General features: G+C 40.6%; 1 protein-coding gene across 2 annotated transcripts in view; it reads left to right on the top strand.

Annotated features, from left to right (window-relative positions):
* PALLD (palladin, cytoskeletal associated protein) overlaps positions 1-18,356 on the top strand; it is a 270,815-nt gene that overhangs the window by 22,139 nt on the left and 230,320 nt on the right. The gene's annotated exons all lie outside the window — the stretch shown is intronic.

The raw sequence follows: 18,356 nt of genomic DNA, 5'->3' as shown, positions 1-18,356 counted from the left end.
TCCCTCTCTGAAACCTCGGTGAGATCATATAAGTTTCAGGAGCTTCTCAATGTACCATTGAGAGGGAAGGCTGAGGGAAATAGTGGTGTGGAACGTCTGCAAGGAAGCCAGAGAACAGCACAGGCCAAGGCAAACAATATCACTGTCCTCGTGCTTCCTTTCTACTGAGCCAATACTATTTTCAAGTGAATAAGGAGAGAAGATAGCAAAGAAAACTGAAGTGGGGGTGAGTTGTAGTCTGTGGGTCATTACTGATTTAAATAATTGAATATATTTCCAAGCTTAGTTCTCTTTAAGCATCTTGAAATTCGAGCTAAAAGGGTTTTCCAAGCTACCGTACCTCCATTATAACAATTACCAAGACTTAAAACTGATATTCTCGTGGAGCAAGAAACGAAAAGAAAGACTAGTACTTTTATTAAAGGTGTTTATCGTTAACTTAATTCAGCCCAAATAAGCTCACCTATAAAGTTATAATTTCTTCATGAAATTATAATTTCTTAAAGAAAGGTATTTACTGGAAGTAGGTGAAAAAAACTGTTCTTCAGTTTACGCATTCTTGAGGCTAATTGCTCACAGACCCTAAAATATACACCAACAATTGGACTTTGTTATAGATGTTTCTTTGGTGCAAAGAAAATTACTGATTTTCTATTTGTTAATTGGAAGCCGAGCCTTCTAAGAAGACTGACTGCAAGTTGAGCCATTCTATTTTCAAAGTTACAGAGTTAGTCTATTCAACTTTCTGTAGCAAGCTGTCAGATTCAGATCTTAAATCTTAATACATCTGAAAATATATTACTGGCTTTGCACCTCTTCCTAGAGCACAAAGAAATCTGTATCATTACTGAATAAAAACATATGCATGTTATACATACATGTGATGATGCAGTATTTCAAAATGGGACTCTCTCTATCTCACACAAACACACATACACAAAAGAATGTGAATTATGTGCTAGATCCTGCAGAACATTTCCAATAGTGGAATTTTCCCCCAGCACAAGGAGACCAAGTGACGCAAGGCTCTGTGTGCTAGAGAAAAAGAGCTCTCTCAGCAAAAAAAAGCTTCATAGAATCCCACATAATGTCTCATTAAATTATAGCTGTTAATGTGGAATGGTTTAAACATCTTTTCCATAATGTTCCTACTCAGAGAAGGGGAAGAGGAATCTATTTTACCTGCATTATCAGCTCATTGTAGTCAAACAATGACTTCTTATCAACAAGAACCAGATTTATTCTTATGAATGGACTGGATTGGCAACCATCTCCGTCCACATAGCAACTGGGCAAATATTATTCTAGGCCTGTGGAGGGGCCAATGAGATTCAGGACAGGACATTTTCAATTCAAGCAATATTAGTGTGAACAACCTTTCACTCTCCTTTCTCTGTCTTTACCATACTTAAAGTATGATCTCATCTGCAGATTGTAAATACTTTGGGCTTTTATGAAGGGAAAATATTACAAAGGCAGAATTTATGAACAATTTAGATGGGAACGACAGTTATAATTATATTTAGTTACTTATTGATACCTGTGTCTATGAAATAGTGGCCTTATGGTAATCAATTGAATTGGGTGAGAAATTTTAATTTAACAGCGGAGTAAAGCTGGTATGATACAGTAGGTAGAACAGAAGCTGGAGGAGATGTGAGTTTATTATTTATTTATTTATTTAAAATGTTTCCACGTCTCTTTTCTATTGCATACTCCAACGCCCACTCCGCCCAGGCCAAAAACAGCACCCCTGGAACAGTGAAAACACCATTCCAGGGGTGTTGTTCACACGGCTGCTCCTCTGCAATGAGGCAGCTCTGGGTTTTTCCCCTAGCGGGGAAATGGTGGGAAAATGCTGTTTTCTTCATTGAGTGGGTTTTTTGGGAAACAGTAAATGGCACCGAGTTGGAGGTGCCACTTTTAGGTGCCTCCTCTGTTCTCCAGACTTACCTTCTCTCCCTGAGGAGAGGAGACATGCCCATGCTGCCTTTCGGTCCCTGGGGCCAAGTATTTCCATATATACAGAGAGTATCATCATGCCTTCACACAGAGATGCTTCTCTTTTTAAACTATTTTTGTACAACATGCGTAGCTACACAGTCATGTAGAAATGAACCCCCATAGCCAGGCTGATCGTCCCACAATGTGATCAGCTACACCTGTATAGCTGTGCATGTGCTACACGCAAAATAAGAAAGAGAAAGGGGCCTTCTGCAAAGTCAAGCAAATGGTGCTGCAGCAGAAATTCTCTGAAGGTTCCCCATGGAGGTTTCCTCTGCTTGCAGCTTATCCATGTGTGATTTTCATGTAAAAAGGAGATGAATAAAGGAGTTTTTTGCCTAATGATCTTGCACATGTGTCATTTTTCCTTTTTGTTGTTTTGAGGGGGATGTCTGTGAAACTACAGCAACACAATTAGAGAAGCTGCAGTATGCACATACATGTGTCACCATAGCTTTGCAGACATCCCTCTCAAAACAAAGGCCGTTTCTGCACGGCCACGCTGCAGGAGTGCATCGGCATAAATGACGCTGACGCACACACACACACCCGGGACCGTTCGCATGGTCCTGGTAGGGGCAGGGAAGACAGCGCAGCCTGTGCAGAGGCTGCACCATTCCCCGAACACCTTACCATCCCTCCGACCTTCCGGCGCGTCACCCAGGCCAGGAAACATGCTCCCCTGCCCTGCGCGACAGCTCTGGAGTCGCAGGGCAGGGGGGGCATGTCCCCTGGCCTGGGCGATGCGCTGGAAGGCCGGAGGGGCGGTAAGGCATTCAGGAAAGGGGGGATGGCACCTTCCAGCTGCTGCCGTTCACATGGCAGCGGTTAGAAGCCACTGTTTCCGAAAAACCTTGCTCAGGGAGCAAGGTTCGGAAACAGCGACTCCGCGCCGCTCAGAGGTTGCGAGGCCCCCAGCAGCCATGCGAACCCCTCCCCAGGGTCGCTGTTTTTAGCGTCCCTGGGACGCTGTATTCTGCCCTTGCAGAAACAGCCAAAAAAGGGAAAAACAACACATGGATGGAATAACTAGGCAAAATTTTATTCATCTACTTTTTACATGGAAATTGCAAATGGATGAACTACAAACAGAAAATCTTAACCAAATGGCAGAAGCATGGAAAATCTCTGCAGCACCACACAAAATGGTGGGTGCAACTGTGAAACTGACAAGAGCTCATGCAACAGGCAGGAAAAAAAGATCCATTTTGGCTGGCAACACTTTTGGCTGGCTGTTTCTGGTGGGCTGTGTATGAACTAAAAAAAGCCAAAACTGATCTTTTGGGAGGGCAATAAATTTTTATTTCAACATTCACAAAATACAATGCATAAACAGATACAGAAATTTCAGTCTAATATTTCCATTATAACTGAAGTTACTTCCAGCTATTGCATCGTTTAAAAATAAATTCATGTAAAGACTAGCAATTAATTAAGCCAAAAAAAATAACAGTAAAAATAAAGAAAATAAAAATAAAAGAAGATAGATAGTAGTAATAATAATATTAAAAGAAACATCAGTAAAAGCCACTCCAACTGTAAACGCTTTAGTGAATTTCTTTTACACCAAAGGACACCAATACATTCCAGCAGTAATCAAGGCATTCAATGCAAAAGTAGTTCCAGAAGCAATTCTCATATGTATATTTTCCAACCTTTTCTTAGGCCCAAAACACCAGTCTAAATGACTCTACACTCTAAATTTCTGCATGGGATTATAGTTTCAATCATAGTATTCTATGTAGCCTTAATGCATTGAACTAGGCCTATACCTCCTTAACTACCTTTGGCTTGATTAGAGCAACTATATACTGGTTAAAAATCCAATTGGCTCACCAAGCTAGGCAGTTTCACATGCTACTCGCTCTCTGAACTTAACACTTCAAACTGGCATGATAAAATAGTTGATAAGATTACAGAAATTGGCATATCTAAGGGATGAAATATCAATGTTATCTTATTTAGAGTAAAAAATCTGTTAAAAGAAAAATTCCTTTGAATGGGATTATCAAAGATCTTAATAGCAGCAATTCTAACTTGCTCTCACCCTCTAAATCAATCACTAGTTGAAGCAAAGGGTTGTATGTTCCATTATTTACTCTTTATATGATTAATTTTAGATTGAGACTTGCATTCTTTAGCAAGTATTCCAAATATTTTGCTATCTGCTCACTCGAGGGTCGATTCCAAAATACCAAAGATCGAAGACATGCCCTTGCAACAGCATACAAGTAGAAACATCTAGAGCATACTTCATAAGCCACTGTCCAAATAGGGAATGCTTAAGGTATAAGTATCGACCATTGTTTACATCTTTTAATGTAGATATGACAGATGATCAAAGGATAAAGTATTTCCTGGATGGATCAAATCAGGATTTTTCTGAATTAGTTGCCAAGTTTCTGTTGGATATTATTGGCACATCTGCTAAGGGAGATTTTTATATTAAATGATGGTTATTTGAGTTGTAACTATGTTATTCTGGTTGTAAAACGTTTTTGGTTACAAATTGTTTTACTGTATGATGCCAATAAAGGCTTTGTGTGTGTGTGTATAATATTTATCTACATAGTAGGAGGGAGAACAGTTTAACAAAAAGTAGTGAAAACTAGCAGGAATGTAGGTTATTTATTCACCTCAAGACCAGTTGGAGTGTGTAACAGATCCAGACAGCACCAAGTACATATTCTGTTTCATTTTCATGTGAAATATTTTTTTACAGTTCCAGCGATTTTTAACTGTGCTTCAGTACTGCTAATAGATTCCTGTTCACACACTGGTTGTATTTTGTAGCCCTCTTCTTGGTGTTTTCTGATGCAGAAGATGAGTTTGACTCCTAGCAGGATGATAGCAACCATACCCTTCCCCCGCCCCCCCCCCCCCGACAAGGATTGCTGAGAAAGTGGGCTGTTCCCAGTAAAAATCTGGAGGCCTTGGTAAGTCCCGTGTTCCATGTGACACTATTACAGGTTCCTGATTTTGGGGTGAGGGGTTCAGTTTCAGATTTTAAATCCTCTCCCAGCTGTGATTGGTTCAACATAGGACTCATCACTATCTCTCTACCCACCTCATAGGGTTATTATGATAAAACAGTCAGAAATAAAATATACCATCTGGGCTTTCTAGGGGCAAATATGGGGCAAATATGCAATAAATAAATAAGAGTGAATTTGAATAAAAATAATAAAATAGTTTTTATATTTTGTGATTTCTCCATCTCATCTGCTGGATATCAAGAAATGTATTCCTTTATTTAAAAACATCTAAGTTCATTCTATTTGTTTATGTTGATATAATTGTTATGGGAGACCATCTGTAATTAATTTTTTCACCTCCATCAGCTTTACTGAAACTCTGCCAATTTGTAACACCCTTCCTTAGCTTTTCAAGCTGTGATGGTACTAAATTTTGTTTGTAAAAGAACAAACTGAAGGTTTTTTTGCCACACTCTCCTCAGATAAAATTTCAAACTGTGGAACTGGACAATTGAGATTACGATCAATGTTTTAAATGTAAGATATAGTTCTCTTAAATTTCTTATATTATGTAACCCTGTAATCTGTTCTAGTTACAGTTGTTAATTGACTCAGGTCCCTTTCAAACTGCTCTTATATCCTATTTTAGCAACCAGTTGCTAACAGCTTTTTTTGTCTCATTTCAGTCATAACCATTTTGGCTCTTAGTTGCTAACAGATTTTTTGTAACCTTTTCAGACAAAGCCACTAGTGTCTCATTGCCTCAGTCATTTTTTAAATTAAAACTCTTTCTCCTGTTTTCAATTCTTCCTTGCACTTCTGAATTGTGTGTTGTTTAAAGTGTCCGGAGCATTTCTGACAGGACTGCTCCCCCCCCACCCCGACATGTTCCATGGTACATTCTTGGTACATTCTGGATTTTTTTTAAATGTCCTGAGATTTGCACTATAGTGCTATAGCACCATAGCAATTCCGCACCCTTCAATGCTGGTGATATAGCAATTCAATGCTATATCCCCAGAATTCAGATGTATTAGATTGCTATGAATATGCCTGAGAAAAAGGGGGGGTGGAGCGGTGCTATTTGAAATGGCCAGAGTACTTTAGAGCATTTCAGTGATAGTTTATAGATGGATTGAAATGAACTGTATGAAACAGCAATCACTTTACTTGAAAATAAGACAACAACAGATTATATCCAGCTTAGAACAGTAATCAGAAAGGGATCTAAGCCAGAATCCCTAGTTTAGAAAACTCTGTGTAGTAATAGGCCTTTTTCTGACTCTTGATTTTCACTGTAGCTCCTATAACACCTTTTGTTATTTACTGGTGCACATCTGCAGGACTTTTGTAATGGACTTTTAACTTCTTTAAACAGAAAAAGGGGAATATAGGCATGACTTACTGAGCTTGCCTTTACTGGCTGTCTGGTGACTCTCTGTTGACATATTGCAGCTACCTTCTGGCTCTTCATTCCAATGGCAGCCATCAGTTGCTATAGAATAACTCCAGGTTAAGAAATTCTGGAAACCTTAGGGAGCTTGGGAACTGTAGAGTTTAAAGAGGAAGGAAGTACCTCAGCAGGGTATAATACCACAGACTCCACCCTCCAAAGCAACCATTTTCTCCACATAAACTGATCTCTGTAGAGTGGAGATAGTGGTGATTCCAGAAAATCTCCAGGCCTCACTTGGAGATTGGCAACCACTGGTCCATCTCCTAAGCTCCTGGCTGCAAATTATACCCAGCCAGGGGTTTGCCAAGATTTGGAAGCCTTTACGGAAATCTTTATGAGGTCCCAGAAGCCTTCACAACTCTCCAGAAACCTTAGAAAGTTTTGGGAAGTTTTCAAAACCTTGCAAAGGTTTCCAAAGCCTCTTAAGTTGTAGCCGTAATTATGTATGCTGGTCTGGTGACTCTGTAGCCCTTCTCTGACTGTTGGGATCCAGGTGATAGAATAAAACGTGAGTGTGATGCAGCCCCCAAGAATCACCAGCCCAGCCCAGTGAAACATACCCACCTTTCCAGTGGTGGGATTCAAATAATTTAACAACTGGTTCCGGTGGTTGGATTCAAATAATTTAACAACTGGTTGTTTACAAGCACCATTTTAACAACCGGTTCTGCCAAAGTGGTGCGAACCTGCTGAATCCCACCACTGCACCTTTCCCTTTTTCTCTTCAAAAAAGTTTAATGCTCAATGAGTACATTTTATTTTTAATTTCAGGACTGGGATTTCATTGCATGTTTTTTTGAGTGCCAGAATTCTAGAATCTTGGAAATGTTGTGCCAAAATAGAATAACCTCCATCCAGAGCTCCAACATATTAAAAAAAAAATACCCTATAGAATTCCAAACCCATAATTAAATTGAATTTTTTTGGAAGTACATACCTCTGTATTTGTAACCTTTTCCCCTAAATATCAGACGGTCTGTGCTATTACTTCATGATATCATATCACTAATCTACCAACCACATACTGCTAAAGCAGCAAATCCATTAGCCATCTATTTGATACCCAAAGTGTCATTTGTATTATCACTCCCTCCCTCCCCACAAAAACAGTTAATGCTACTGAGTTTCAACTAATTCTAGCTAGAAATTTCAACCACTTCTCAAATTCAGATTTTCCCCTAGGAAATGACACACTGAATTAGCATTTATTTTAATTACGTTATAGTGTTAGGGTTTTTTTTAGTCAGTTGTTGCAACTGCTGCTGCATTACTTGAAAATAACATGTATTCAGGCAGCAGGTCAAAATTAACAGAAAAAATCATCCAGTTGCCCAAAGACTGTCCACTGAACTTGCCAGGATTGTAACATGAAAAGAAAGGAAGAAAGGGTTAACTGTTTGCACGTAAACAAGTTGCTGAAGTCACTGTTTGTGACCTGATTTATTGATTAGCTATTGGTCAGTCAGGTAGCCATTGCTCACATGTTAGTGAGCACAGGTAGATATGAAGTTATAAAGTTAACTCTTTCTTTGAGCAGTCTGGACCTTTTTGTCGCTGGACATGGCCCACTCACCCTAGCGGAGGGAGGGGGAGGGGAGGGAGGGGTGGCATGCAAGAGAGGGGAGGGAGGGAGGGGTGGCATGCAAGGGAGGAGAGGGGAGGGAAGGGAAGGGAAGGGAAGGGAAGGGGTGCAGACAGTTGCCAATATTGCCTGGAATCATTTTTATAATTGTGTATAATTGATGACAAGTATATCAACATAGTTGCCAAATGCAAATCCCCCCATTACCTTTCCCTTAAAAACACTGCTAGTTTTCTTTCTAGACATACAACTGCACTCCGAAAAGTAGCAATCTGCTGTGCTATGGGGCCTATATTAGGGTGACCAGATTGTCACCTTTTAAAACCGGGACCAGGGTGGGCGGGCACGTGCGCGCACGGCTGCAGGAGCGCAGTGCCTTTTGGGCCGCTCCCCGGTTTCCCGCCCTGTCACAGGACGGGAAACCGGGGAGCGCCCCAAAGGCAGTGTGCTCCTGCGGCCACGTGCGCAGGAGGCTGCCACACTGCCTTCTGGGGCGCTCCCAGAAGGGAGTGCGGCAGCCTTCCAAAAATCAGGACAGAGAAAAAAACCCGAGGGACGCGGGACAAATTGGTTTAAGGTGGGACTGTCCTGCCAAAAGCAGGACGTCTGGTCACCTTGGCCTATATATTTATAGTGCTAGAGCAAAAACTTGGTTTCTACAGTATCCCAACAACTCTTTTTTATATGTTGCATGAAGTGATTTACACCTGAATGTGTGAACAAACGTCATGATGTTTGAAGAGATATGAAAGTTCTGTCTAGGTCTTGTCAGATCTTGGATGGTCCAGGCCTTGTCAGATCTTGGAAACTTAACAGGTTTAGTCCTGATTAGTAACTAGGAGACCATGAAGGAATTCCAGGAAGACAAAGGCAAACCATCGCTGTTAGTCTCTTGTCTATGGGGGTCAGTTGTAACTTGACAGAACTTTCTACACACATCTGTGATGATGCGCCAATATATGAGAAAAACGCCTGATTCTTGAGGGTTCTTTATAGGAACCTTTAATTAAATTCTGCATAATTTACTTCAAAGTGGGAAGGGAAAATTCCAGGAATACACTGGATGCATTGTATAAAGATTACTCTAAGATCTGGAATATCCAAGTTCAAATTTCTACTCTTCCATGGAAACTTGCTGGGAAATCTTGGGCCAGCTACTTTCAGCCAAATCTAACAGGGTTGCTGTTGTGATAAAATAGGGGGAGGAGAGAATAATGACAGACGCTTGGGTGAGCTATAAAAATTCCATTTCACAGATGGAGGCTCCATGGGGCACTTAAGAAGGAGAAGAGAGCAGAGGTTGCTGTTCGCACCTGTCATAAAGTGTGGGGCTGTGTGCCACAAAACTTGCATTCAACATCTGATTTGAAGGGCTCAGAAAACACAAGGACTTGAAAAAATCAAAGACTTTGTTATGTGCAAATTAGCTCTTATCTCTGAATTCAGGCTTGCCAGCCAACCTGCTTTGGGACACAGCCTTTCAGACCTGCTGCTTGAGTAAGCGACTGCCTTCATCTTTGCAGAGTGTTCTTGAACACTTTTGAACACTGGAAGAGTTTTTGTTGCTTGTAGTTGTGATTATTATTTCATTGTAAGCCATTGTGCTTATATAGATAGATAACAATGTTTTAAGTAAATTCAAATAAAAACTAAATTAGCCAGTAGAGGTCCCTGCAGAATAGATATACATAATATAATACACAAGATATTGCAAACAAAGGTTCAGTTTATAAATCATCATGCTGCTCAGATTTTCTCCCCTGAGACAATTGCTAACCACCACTTCAGCCTGTTAGTACCATTATTTTGCTTGCTGTTAAATATCTATTACATGGATAAAAGTTTCATACACTGTGACAACCCTCATAGACAAGCAATTCTGCTATGTGTTTACACTGAATGAGAGCTCACTTGGACTTTGTTTTCAAATACTACAGACTCAGCATACAATCAATTTATCTAGAATATGAGTTGGATCCAGCCATCATTTTCATTCATTCTTTACTAATTTGCCAGTTTACACTCCCTTCCCATAAGGCTTCTCTCCCCACCCACCCCCACCCCCCCACCCCCGAACACATTACCTTAATGGGTAATCAAATGGGACATTTTCCTCAACAGAAAGGTTCATTGGATCCAACCCTATGTCCTGACATCAGATATTTTTTAATTAGACAGAATTGTGTTAATCAATTGTATGAGTGCATGCCTACAAAAGTCAAGCATGCCTAAATCCCATTGAAATCTAGCCCATAATGACTTTACTTTTCAACCATAACGTTCACTAAGTAGCTTTGGCTGACTGTTTCACCACTTGACCTACCTCATGGGGTTATTACAACATAATGATATCAGGATATTCAGTTAAGATGGGAAGTAACTATAAAATATGTACACACACATTTTGCTTACAAAGTCACATATATTAAATTCTGTATCATGAACTTTCCAGAGAGATTTTTAAAATCTATGGTAATTGATTCAGGCTCAGATGGGTTTTTCTACATTCAGTAAGTATCTAATAGTTGTTGGGAAGAGTAGATGAACTGAAATATTTAGAATGTGGAGAACTCATATTGCTAGACTGAGGCTGACAGATGCTAAACATTAGACTAAAATTGATCTTTTTTCTAAAGGACTTCATTGAGATAGACATAAAATGAGTACTTCAGTACAGGAGAGTCTGTAACATTTTAGGTTTTTTTTATGAGACAAAGAGTTCCATTTTTTCCACACAGAGATCCAAGCCAGAAGCAGTATCCATTAAGAAAGCAAATAAGACCCATGGGACACATTTTTTAGAACCATATTGCGGAAATGTTCTAAAAGATCCAAATCTGGCGGTCAAATTGAGGAACAGCTGTTCCTTGTGCTTCCTAAAAGTTTTGGGTTTATTTTATATTTTACCCCTTTACCATATGACTGTGCTTGGATTTCACTTAATTGTTTGTGCCTCTTGTGAGCCATTAACGTTACAGAACATGCCACAGATTTTAGATACAACTCATTGAATGGAAATATTTCCTTGTGATGATTGTGATGCTCCAAACATCAGATATATCAAACAGAACACAAATAATTAAGCATAGAGTCATTAGAATCATAGGAAAGATGGTATCCTTGCTCAAATTGTGAACAATCGATGCACGTATGAGATGAGGTAGGATCACACCTACAGTCCCACCCTTCCCCACATATGCATGTGTATATGCACATAGAATGTATTTGCACATAGCTTGCTTTCCAAATGGTATTACTGATTTCTGAACATACATACGGAGCAGGCCAGTGGCCAATAAAAGTTATTTCCTGTTTCCCTTCTTTACTTGTTTTAATGTGTGCAAAGCGATGTCATTGAGTAACATTAGAACCATCAAGAACTATCACAAAATCTTTACTATCTGCAACTATAACTGTATGTCTCATTTGCTGTGCTTTTGACTGTGTGTGTGTGCGTGTTGAAAAGTTGAGTTCACTTCCATGTACTTAAATAAAAGTTTCATAATAAAAATCCAGAATCTTGCCAGCAATTAGTTTGAAGAAGAGTTTACTTATAGGACACGTGATCAAAGGTGTTCAAATGGGTTTATGAACAATTAAAATAATGTTAATATATCAACATAAATGTAATATTTCTTGCAAACAGCCAGACTAACGTAATAATGAATAGCTGAAAAAAAATTAATATGAAGAACAACTAAATTGTCTTTTAATGCAGTCTCTAAGCCTTTGTCCTAGAATATCCTAGGTTTTGTGATCTTAAAACATGTCCATCAATTACCAGTTCCTTAACACTGGAAATAGTAAGGGTCTAAATTGTAAATTCTATTATGAAAAAAATGTTCATTTTAAAAAATAGATATATGTCTTTAGCTGATGCTAGTTGAATATCTGTGGAAGGAGTATTCTTTAACCATTGTATAGCCACAGAAAAAGTCCTGTTCTATGTGGCCACCTACTTTATTTAAAATAATGGTGGCATGTGGAGCAGGTTCTTAAGATGAAGACAGCAGTTACGGAGTAGATTAATGGCGTAACACTATGCGAGGCTTTAAATTTTATAACCAGTACTTTAAAATGAGACTAACAGAGAATTAGTAGCCAAGATAAATCTGTTAGCACAGATGAAATATATACATTGTACTGGTCTATAATTATACCAGATCTTGCTGCTGCATTTTGAGCCAGTTGAAGGGTCCACATTGTATTCATAGGGGGTCCCATTTAGAGTAAATTGCAGTAGTCTATCTTGCAGATTAGTAGAATGTGGAAAACTTTGGCCAGATCAACTTTCTCAAAGAAAGGCCACAACAGGTAAACCAACCAAAGCTCTCCAAGTACAGAGAAGCCACCAACTGTACACATTGCTGTAATAGCTTCCCCAAACTGCAACCTTGATATTTAAAAGGGTGTGCAACCCCATTCAGAGCAGGTTAATTCCACAATTCCCAATTTTCCCAAAAATTCCATCTTCCATATAGCTTCAGTTTATGGCCCCTTCTCCAGCCCATTACTACCTCCAAGCACTTATTTAGAATATCCACTATCTCACTATTTTATTTATTTTACTTCATCGGTACCCCTTCCCCAATGGGGACCCAAGGGAGCTTACATCATTTTCCTCTTCTCCATTTTATCCTCACTACAATCATGTGAGCTAAGTTAGGTGGAAATTGTGTGATTAACCAAAAGTCACACAGCAAACTTCCATGGCAGAGTAGAAATTCGAACCAAGGTGTCCCAGATTCTGGTCTAGCACTCTAACCACTTCACTGCTAAAATGGAAAACTGGATCTGTATATTATCAGCATACAAATAACATCTTTGGATAACTTCTCCCAGTTCAGAACAAAAACACATGGCGAGACTTGCCATTTTTACAGGCGTAGAACTAATCAATACATACCTGAGTTTTTGATAATAATTATTGTGATTCAATTGAGTTTTTATTGGAACCTGACTGTATCTAACATGTTTTGTGAACACAACATCCTTCCAGCACAATATAGATAGACTACGGTCTCTTGCCATTCATTAATATGTGACTCACCATAAAGAACAGGAAGCTGGAAGGAGAGAAGGCTGGTCAGCTTGTAGGTTCATCAGCAGAAAGAAAAGAGCTTTTCATGCCAAGTTTTGTATTAATTGGGAAGGGCATTTAATTTGTGAATCTTGATAACAGAGACATAGGCTGGGAAATGGTGCCCAGGGCAAAATGGTGCCCAGGCCCTGCCCCCGCAGGCCCCTCATGCTCCCCACAGGGCCCTCCCCCCACCCCACTTACCTTAGTTCAGCCAAATGCAAAGAGCAGCCGTCTGAAAAAGCAGCCTGCTCCGGCCAGGCTGCTTCAGGGCTTGGCTGGTGGGGCAGGGGAAGGGGAGGAGTGTAGGGCGATTTTCCACCTACCATGTGACCCCAATGACGCATGCCGGGGGCATGGCACCCCCACTCCATGCCAGTAGCAGCTATGCAACTGCTTGATAAGAGATTGAATGATGGGAATCCAGTTCTCCCAAACACTCACATATGGAGAGATTTCAATCGATTCCGCACAGCATAATTATACTGGGTTACATTCAGTATTTAAAAATCTATTTCACCCCAGTTTCTCCCTTTGCATGGATGCCTGTTTCTGTGAAGGAGTCAAATTCAGATCGGGAGGAAATACTCCAATTTCTTTCACACAAGCTTGGCTTTTTTTGTTTTTACAATGTAAATGCTGCACGCATGCTCAAATATCCCTGGTGTGCTGCATTCTGATTGGCTCTTCCCTGTTCCCAAAGTCAATGCTTCTGATTGACGTATCCATGGCTACAGCAGGAAAACCAAGCAGGACATACACACCTTTATCCTCTAGCTTTGGAAAGGAGCTGGTGCAGTGAGCAACATGGCAAGCATGTTGTGCTATACAAAGTACAAACTTTTGACCAATACTGGGCAGAGCACTATGTCCCATCCACATTTAAAGGTGTGCAGGAAACCACAGCACTAGACACTCACCACCACCACCATCCCTAATATACCAAATAACATTCGACTGGTCTTTGGGGCTGTCACAGAAAGAGAGTATCCTGTCAGGCAGGTGCTTCCCCTCCCCTCCCAGGATCCTATTGGGTATGTGAGCTGGGAGCTGCAGGACTGGGCTGGCTGCAGCTTGGCTAGTGAGCAGTTCTTGGTGAGAGCAAGCTGGAACAGGGTGAGGATGATGTAAGGCAGGGATTTGGAAATGTGCAAACTTCTTGACCAAACCAGGATGTTTCTCTTGCTCAACCTGGGATATTTGGACTATGTGGAAATGGTCTCCCATGTTAGTGTGTTTTTGTAGTATACTGCTTCTCCAGATCTGCTTAGAAGTAACTTAGGTACAATTCTAAATTGGTTATAATTCTCTCATGTGAACAAAGTCAAAGAGTAGAAGCCAGACTAGTACTCCCCCCCCTGATGTTTTGAATTTGCACATCCCAAATATCTTTCAAAACTACATTAAAAGCAGTATAGCATATGTCAAACATCTGTGCAAAATGACAAGATTATGGTCATTGCAATATCTCACTGCTCACTGAGTATGCTGAAATAAGCCAAGCACATTTTGGACAAAAGCTTACACTTGAATTTCAAGCAACGTAGGTGGGAGGGGTTCGCTCGGGTTTAGAACCCCTGCATTTAGTGTCTGAAGCTCCATGCGCCACACCCGTTTGTGGTAGGCTTTTAAAATATTTTTTTAGTGTTTTTCGGTTTTTTGGGCCTGTAGGGGGCGCATTGTTTTGGAGAGCTAGCCAGCACCAAACAAACGATTGTGGGATTGTCGTTTGGTGGACTCTCCTGGATGATGATACTACCCAGAGTTTGAGTGAGGTTTGGTTCAGCGGGGTCCAAAGTTATGGACTCCCAAAGGGTTTGGACCCTTTGAGGGTCCATAACTTTGGACACCCTGAACTACCAATTTCCCACCAAACCTGGGTGGTATCTTTATCAGGAGAGTCTCTGACTGGGATACCATCATCCAGAGTTTTGTGAAGTTTGGTCCAGGGGGGGTCCAAAGCTATAGGCACTTCCAAAGGGGGTGCCCCATCCCCCCATTGTTTCCAATGGGAGCTAACACTGGGAAGATGAGGGGCTACACTTTTGGAGGGGTCCATAAGCTTTTGGGACACCTCCATGAACTAAATTTCACCAAACCTGGGAGAGTTAACACCTCAGGAGAGTCTCCTAAAAGATACCCTAAAAGGGTTTTCGGTGCTGGTAGCTTAACAATTGCTTACTCCCTGATAGCAGGCATAACTCCCCAAATTTCCTTCTTTTAAATCCACCCCTTCGGCATGGATTTAAAGGGAGTAATCTGAGGTCCTCAGTGTAGAAGAAAGAAAGAAGAGTTTGGATTTCTATATCCTCCCTTTCTCTCCTGTAGGGAGACTCCAAAAGGAGTTTACAATCTCTCTTGCCCTTCCCCTCACAGACTTAAACACCACTGTGAGGTGAGGTGGGAAGAGCTGAGAGAGGCTACCAAAAAGCTGTGACTTAGTTCAAGGTCACCCAGCCCCAGGCGTGTGTGGGAGTGTGCACAGGCTAATCTGAATTCCCCAGATAAGCCTCCACAGCTCAAGCGGCAGAGCAGGGAATCAAACCCGGTTCCTCCAGATTAGAAAGCACCTGCTCTTAACCACTACGCCACATTGAAAGTGATGCTGTTTCACGGGTGGGGGATAATCCACCACAACACAGCATCACTTTCAATGTTATTTAACTGGGGACCCCAGATTCTCCCTTTAAGGTGTGGGATTTAAAGGAGGTTGGGCTCTGCTCTAATTTAAACAGCTATTGGAAAGTAGGGATGCTGTTTGGGGGTGGAGTTCTAGCATCACAGTGGCTTGCCGGGGGGGGGCAGGGTGGGAAGGACTCAAGATTTCTTGCACCGGGCTCCCATTTTTCCCTTCATACGCCTTTTCCTGCAGAGGGGAGTGTGCGGAGGAAGGAACCCGGCCAGCTGCCCGTCTGGGAGCCTTACAGCTGGTGGGGGGCAGGAGGGAGGGCAGAGGCTGGGAGAGTCCATGCCGTCGGCCCCCCTGGCCTTGGAGAGCTGCTTTCATAAGCGCTAGGCCGGGGGCGGGGCGTGGGGATGCATGGCCACGCCCTAGGGGCGGATGGGGGTGTGGCCCCACCCCGAACCCCACCCCATAAAAAATCTATACCTACGTCCCTGGCACCATTCATTCACTAATACTCTCTCTTGTTTGAAAGATCACTGATAGTTGAGCTGTACAGATGAACAATCATCTAAGCCAGACAAAGGATCCATAAATTACAGTTATGATGAACTGTATATTGAGACTATGTTAAAGAGGAGGAGACTGTGATAATGGACATTCTTACTATTGAGCTGCTATATCTTTATCAAGTTTTCATTCTTCAAAATTATAACTTCAATCACTTCTGCTTTAGATAAATACATGGTAGTGTTTCTGCAATGTCCTACTGCATGCATCAAAATGTACAACTTATTAAACTCTCCAGGCTGCCAGGGATTCGAATTATTAGAGAGGGCAATCCTAACCAGAGTTATACCCATCTGAGCCATTGACATTCATAATCTGGTAAGGGTGTGATTCTGCTTGAGAATGGACAGTCAGAAAGCAAACTGATGGTGATAAGCCTGCCTTATCCACCACATCAATTGGCATTTGGCTAGTACAACTACTAAACACATGGTCCTCCCCCCTGGCAAGGAAAGGCATACCAGAATGAACAACACTTCGAGGCTGACAAAAAGGGACATTTGTAGGAAATGAAAAAGGAGTATTAACATATTAAAGATACAGTTCTATATTATTACCCAGAAGCAAGTCCCAGTGAACTTCTTTACTTTGAAGATTTGGACTTTAAGAAGACTAAACAGATACACTTCCTTTTGGGGGAGGGAGGCTGGATGAAGATGTGGTCCAACCCACTATACCTCTGAAAATAATAGACTAAGACATATTCTATTCAGACACTCCATTACATTGATCTTTTAAAAATCTGAAGCTGAGAATGATTTAAATAGAGAAAGAGAGGAGATGATTCATCAGCATTTCATAAGACTTTGGGTTTTTTTTAGTTTTCTGTGGCATTCGAGTATGAAATGCGTTACAATCCAGTTATACTTCAAAGCACATCTTCATTTTCCCAGAGAAAATGCCTTAGTTCTGTATCAGTAAAACATACCATTCATTGCAAAAGAACAAAACTAGAGCTACAAGACTATGCAGAAAGCACTTAGAAGTAAATCCCATTGAAATGAGTGGGTCTTTCAAGAAAAAAAGAAAAGAAAGATTACACCAGCAAGTGATTTGTGCTGGTCTATGACCATATTAATAAATATAATTTCAAAGGGAGATCAATCTGAATTAATGTTGATTTATCTGATGATGACAATATCTTAAAAAGCCAGGTTTGCAATTTTGTTGCTGCATTGATAGGGATCTCACTTGGACTAGTTAAATTAAATATGGCTGATGAAGTTGAGTATACTTTCAATTGTTCATATTGACAATGTTAAAATATTGTATTTAGTAGTGGTAACAGTGATAAGAGTATGTATTTAGTTAACTCTGTCCAGAAATTGGTGTTTTCCTGTGATTTTTTTTGTATGTGTGAACACCGATCTTTGCCTTGTTTGGCACAATAGTGTTTGTTTTCCAGTGCAACGTGAAAGCCCCAAAAGGTTCTGAAGATGCCAAAAATGTACAGTTATTCTTGCTCATTAAATGTAGAGGTCCGTTTTAGTTAAAGTTCAAATCATGCAATTTGGTGTTGGACTCTGGGGAGAGGAATTACAAGCACAAACAACAGTGACTCAAATACCAATTTATAATGCATAAATGAAATAGAATCCCTTGCTTGGAAACCACTGGTGATTCATAGAATTACATTATAGGTAAGTATATATTGAAACTCCTATGATAATTTACAGCCATATGTTCTATCTTGAGGCTGTTCTGAATTATTTATTACAATAAGATTAATACAATGGATTGGACTCAACCCGCTAGTGAAAAAGTGAGGAGGAATCATCTTTGACCACCACTGTGAGACCTGATATAGAAAAAATTATGGAACAGTGGCAACTGGCCTGCGATTGGAAGAAAAGGGTGGCTGGATGCAGCCCAGCATCATTTCCTTTATTCCTTGCATTAACAATGAATGTGCTTGGAATATTGGCTGTATAATTGTGTAGGGAGCTTTATAAAAAAACACAGAAACAAAGTGCAGAGCTTCCATGTTTCCTGCGATGCAAGCATAACAATCACTGCAGAGAAGAAGAGTTGGACTGTTTCTGCACAGTCCAAATATCCTGAGTTGA

The sequence above is a fragment of the Sphaerodactylus townsendi genome, linkage group LG10, assembly GCF_021028975.2.
Source record: "Sphaerodactylus townsendi isolate TG3544 linkage group LG10, MPM_Stown_v2.3, whole genome shotgun sequence".
Classification (NCBI taxonomy): domain Eukaryota; kingdom Metazoa; phylum Chordata; class Lepidosauria; order Squamata; family Sphaerodactylidae; genus Sphaerodactylus; species Sphaerodactylus townsendi.
This window is presented reverse-complemented; position numbering and strand designations above follow the sequence as displayed.